The following is a 6,000-nucleotide window of genomic DNA, read 5'->3' as shown; positions in this document are numbered from 1 at the left end:
ATAAGACTACTTATTCATGCCTTGACTTAGTAGGTCGTATCAGGTAGACCTTAATTCACTATGACAGTTGTATGAAATGTACACCAAGATCTCTTGAGCAGTTCGGTGATGGTAGCCATCTGTTTAATTTTCATTGTGCAAATTCTTTCCAAAAGAAAAAGCTACTTAAATTTTCAAGCCAGCAATGGACATTACTATTATTTTAACCCTTTTGCATTGAAATGCAATAGCATTCAAACAAAGTTCTATTAAAAGTTTTTAAGCACTGTACAATAGTTTGCACTTTGACTAGGTGGTTCACGGATGATGATGACCTCGGTGATAGCTTGGACAAACAAGCTTTACTTTATAGAACATTTGTATGTTCCATTAAACAATTTGTACAGAATACAATTTGTTCAGGCCATCCAGGAATTCATTAGAGGGGGTTTGTTAGTGAGGATGCAGTGTATATTTATATACAGTGTGTGTGTAATTACCAAAGTGTAGTCACAGGATGAGAGCTACAGTCATGGTGTCCATCATATAAGCCTTTCAAACTACTGATGGTTTTGGCCCCTCAATTATCACCTCATATGTTCCAACAGTCTACCACTCTGTGAAAGTGAATTTTCTAATTTTTTTTTGGCAGCTTTGTTTAGTTAGCTTAACCCTTAAACTGCGCAACGTGCCTGCAGGCTCACGTCTGGTTTGCACAACGCACCTCCGGGTATTTGTATTTTTCACGTTCCATTTAAAACTCCCGCGGCTACATGGGGTTCACATCAGCTTCCTCAGGGCATTTGTAAACAGACGCCATCTTTAAAAAAAATCGTGGTCCACATTCCCGGGTTTGGGAGCCTCAGTAGTGTGTGAGCAACCAAGGCTGGGGCTCGCAGCATGAGCGCATAGCACTGCTGTTCAGCATGTGACCACAGCATCGCCTAATAATGTCAAAATATATATATATAACTTGTATTATTTAGCTATGATAGTGTTAGAGCCTGAGTGTGATAATGACTGGGTACAATGTTCAAATATCAGTTATTCAATGCTGTTCACGATGTTCACAGCGCTAGCCACAGCATTATTTCGTTCATCTAGGAATCTTCAATTGATTTCTTAGGTTCCTTTTCAAAATAAACGTGTGGTCAATTATTCATTTACAGGAATTAATGACCAGGATTGTGATAATAGCAGGATTGTGGTTATAATTAGCATTGTGCGTAGTATTGTGGAAGGAGGAATTTTGATGAGGGAGGGAGGGCGAGAATTGAGGTAGGGTCCATAGAATTACCCAAATCGACCCAAATCAGCCCAAAACTACCCAAATCCTCCTAGCATTACGTAAGTAATGAAGAAATATGGTATATTTACTTACTATAATGTTGGTGCTACACGTAGAACATGATCAAACCTATTTTTACTCTGAAATAATCTAATTTCATAACGAAATGAGACGTAAATATGTGAGAGGTGACGCCATAGGAAGTCGACGGTCCAAGCGACAATTGTGTGGAGCGACTTATCCAAGATATATGGTCGCCTGGAGAGTGTTTGCTGCCATATCAGCCTCCTGTACACAGTGATCCAGTCGTCGTATTTCATGGCTCAAATTGTCGCAGATTTAATTGGTAATATTAACAAGTAGAATGTGTATTTATAATAATATTTTTCATAAACAGCCACAAAATATTTAATATTTATTAAAAAAAAGTGTCTGGAAGTTAAATCAATTCCACATGACAATAAATTTGTTATATAGATACTAGCGTTATTCGTTGGTATGCGTTCGCTATTTAAACTACTCCAGTCCTTTTCGTTCATAGAACACCGAACCCTACACGCTCTCTGATATATTGCTTAATTAACAAATATTCACAAATAAAGATTATATTTATATATGTTATCAGAAAGGCAGATATAAAATAGTTTGTGTTAATGCATCACAGAGATTATACCTTATTAGAGAGGAAAAATATTCATATTTTAAACAAGGCTTCTTGGCCGACGCTCTCCCTTTCGATGGGAACTATGACCTTTTGAAAATCAATGTTAATTGAATCTATATATTGTATTTGGAATCTGGTTAGCACTTTCCAAATAAATTGACCTTTAAAGTGAATTCCTATTTAGGTTTAAAACATTATACCGAATGAGAAACTCGGATTATATAGCCGAACACCAGAAATGTTGTTATTCAATTTGATTGCCTAAAGCACATTCAAGGACTACACATTACATGGCATTCCAGGATTCCTCTATACCTTGCCTTATGCGGTAAACATTGCCACAACCCTGTGTTTTATTGATTTAAATGGCCACTGGGAGGCATACAACACTGCAGATTATGATGTCATTAGTTATCCACTGTGCTGACAAGTGGGCTGACTGATGTTCGTTGACACCTGTATCGTGCTTCAATTTAATCGCCAGGAGATCACCCTCTCACTAGACTCGTCTGTAGGAAGTAGAGTATAGTATCTCAAATTACCTTGGATCATAAATAGCATAAGACTTGGGGGTAGGAGAGGGTTGCAGTGTTTGTCATGGCTCTCAGTTGTTCCTGGTATTAGGCAATTTAGTTCTGGAATCATTTTTGTTGGCCAATGTTAAACTTTTTCGAAAGTAGATGTTTTTCTGAAAGGGAAGGGGGGGGGGACCTCTATGCTTGGATACAGTTATCTAAGTGAATACTTAGACTTATACAGTAGAATAACTACCTTCTTTTCCTTAGTCAAAAAGGTTGCTTGTTTATTTCTAGGGACTTGTATTTTCTTTTATTTTTAACTGCAGCAACTTTCAGTGAATGATAGATTCTTACTGAAAGGACCTTTACTTCATTGATGTTGCTTTATGGTCATCTCATTGTGTACAGGGATTCCGCGAAGCTTTTGGGGTTAGTCTTGGTCAGCCCATATCTCTTGCCTCCGAGTGGAATTCTCTAAGGCCCTTAACCTCCTTAAGGTTTTGTCCCATACTTCTTGGGGAGCGGATAGGCGCATGCTCCTCTATTTGCACTCCTCTCTCGTCCTGTCTAAACTCGATTATGGTTGCCCTGCATACTCTTCTGCTTCTCCTTCTACTCTTCGCCGTCTTGATGCTTTGCACCATACTGGGTTGCGTCTCGGCTCTGGTGCCTTTCGTTCGACTCCCGCCCTTAGTTTGTATGTTGACACTGGCTTTCTCTCTCTTCAGGACTGCCGTGATCGATACTGTCTTCGCTATCTTGCGGGGTCCTTCCAACATCCTTCCTCTCGCCTCTGTCGTGCATTGACTTTTCCTCCTCCTGTGGTTCCTGTTCCTCTTCATTGTCTCCCACTTTCTGTCCAGTTATCTCCCTTACAGGATTCTCTCTCTGTTCTTATTTCTAATGTTTCTCCTCGTATTGTTCCTTCATTACCTCCGTGGAGAGTCCCCCTTCCCAAGTTTTGTACGTCCTTGACTTGTATTACTAAAGCCTTTACCCCTCCTACAATTCTGAAAAGCCTCTTCCTTGAGCACTTTTCTTCGCACTCCCACTCTATTTCCATCTTCCCTGATGGGTCTAAGTCCGGATGGTGTGGGCTACTCTGTTGTTTTTCCTGACCGTACTTACATGTGTCGCCTCCCTTCGGAGGCTAGCGTCTTTACGGCAGAACTTTATGCTATTCTCTAGGCTCTTCGTCTCTTGCTTTCTCATTCTCATTCCTCCTTTGTGGTTGTAGTTGATTCTCGTAGTGCCCTCATGGCTCTAGGGTCCTTTAATCCTGTCCATCCGGTGGTCATTGAGATTCAACATTGGCTGTTTCTTATTTCTAGTAAATTTAAATCAGTAGAGTTTTGCTGGGTTCCCAGCCATATTGGTGTTTCAATGAGCGTGCGGATGCTGCCGCTAAGGAAGCTATCCGTTCTTATCCCATCTCCCGTAAAGGTATTCCTTATTCCGACTTTTATCCTGTTATTCATTCTTCCCCGTTGGCAGGGTTGTTGGTCCTCTGTGGTTGGTAACAAGCTGCGTACTCTCAAACTTAGTGTGTCCCTGTGGCCTTCCTCCTACCACCGTAACCGGCAGTGGGACACTGCTTTGGCACGGCTGTGGGTTGGTCATACCCGCTTAACCCACGGTCACTTAATGGAGCGCCGCCCTGCTCCTTATTGTCCGAATTGCGTTGTCCCTCTTACAGTTGTGCATATCCTTGTTGAATGTCCTGACTTCCAGGACGAGCGTGTGTCTTGCTTTCCGACCGTCCCTCGCAGTCACTTGTGCCTCGATAGAATTCTAGGTGAATCGGATACTTTTGATATCGTTCGCCTTATGCGTTTTTGTTCTCGTATTGGCATTCTTGGTGATATTTAGCGCCCTCTGATTATTTCGCACTTTGATGGTGCTACATGGCCTTCCCGGTTTGGTGCCTTCTTTTGGTAATTACCTTACCTTCATTGTTGTTTCATTTTAATGTGGTAGTTGTGATATGGATTGTTCTGGCTCATGTGCAAGGTCTTTGATTTTTTTGTTTTATATTAAGAAATTGCCAGTCTTGTTACTATTTGTAGAGTTAGAGATCTGCATTAAGGCCTCAATATTATATTCTTTATTTTTTTTATAACATGTCAGCAATTTTTGTGGTTGGTAATATTTAGATTAATGTCAGTGATGTATATGACAAGGGTTAAGACCCCTTGTGGTATGACAGCATTTTTCCCAGTCATTTCTTTAACAAATGAAAGGGTCCTCGTAACCATTCTTTTGTCCTTTCTACCATGTACCTGTTTGTTGCTTCTTGGTCTTTCATTTGGTAATTTGGCTATTAAAACAATGGCCTTTGGTAATGTTGCAATTACCATTTCTAAAAAAAATGAGCAGGTTCATTAGGCAGGGTTTGTTTTTAGCAAACAGTTTTAAAAAAAAAATTCCATTCCTTCAGGACCTTGCAGATGTTAGGTCAAGCTAATTGACAGTAATCTGTTTTGCCCTTTCAAACAATGATGGTTTCAATCTAGGTAAAATATTTCAGAATATCTGACAAGTTTGGCAGAAATCATTTAAGAGCTTTGATTAAATTTAAGTTAAAGACTTTGAAGCATCTATACAACATGGTTTTCACTGTCACTTTTCAAATGTTTTGTAAATTTAACAATGATCTTTAGTTAATTTAATCATAATTTGTACAAAGCTTAGGTGTTGCATAGCTTTAAATTTACTTTCAAATTTGAAAACTAATATTGACTAAAGTTTCTTCCACTTTAATATTTCAGACTAATTTGCAATATTTGTTAGTTTATGTAAATTGAGTAGGTAGTCCACTTTTACATCTTTTCAATGCATTTTGCATGCACCTATGTAACAAGTTACAAATAGGTGTAAATTTTACCAAGTATTTATTTTCAAAGTAAAAAAATTTCAATGTTTAAACATTGCATCAATAGTAGTAAACAATAATTTCCAGCATAATTTCAGGATAAGGTATATGTAAAGTAGTTTCATTAAAATTGTTTTATTAAATAAGTTTTACATAGTATTTAATACATCTAATATTTATTACTGTTTCAGGTTGTGGGACAGATGCTCCTAGATGAACAGAAGAGCCAAAAGGCCAAGACAACTCCAGAGACAATCACCTGTAAAAGAAAAATAAACATTAAACAGGGACACTACTTTTATTATCACCAATGCCTAATAAGCCAAAAAAATCCTAACACCCAATCTTTTAAGATTGGCTCGGCAAGGCCTATCCCTTCCTGATTTCAGCGCAGAGCTTGTTCCCTGAATGGGTGCATTACATCCACCACTTTAGTGCCATCAACACATTGTACATATGCAACCCATTCTCACAAATACATAAAGTCAATATTGACTTATTAACTACTGTGCATAGGTGATATACTAAACATAATAGATACCCTTAAAAAGATTCATAGAAAACACCGACCTTACCTAACCTTGTTAGTATCTTAAGATAAGCATCTTATTGCTTCGTAATTACAATTATTACTTAACCTATACCTATTATAGGTTAGGTAATAATTGTAATTACGAAG

This window comes from Procambarus clarkii, chromosome 30, assembly GCF_040958095.1.
Source record: "Procambarus clarkii isolate CNS0578487 chromosome 30, FALCON_Pclarkii_2.0, whole genome shotgun sequence".
NCBI lineage: Eukaryota > Metazoa > Arthropoda > Malacostraca > Decapoda > Cambaridae > Procambarus > Procambarus clarkii.
The sequence above is the reverse complement of the archived record's forward strand: the minus strand, read 5'-3'. Positions refer to the sequence as shown.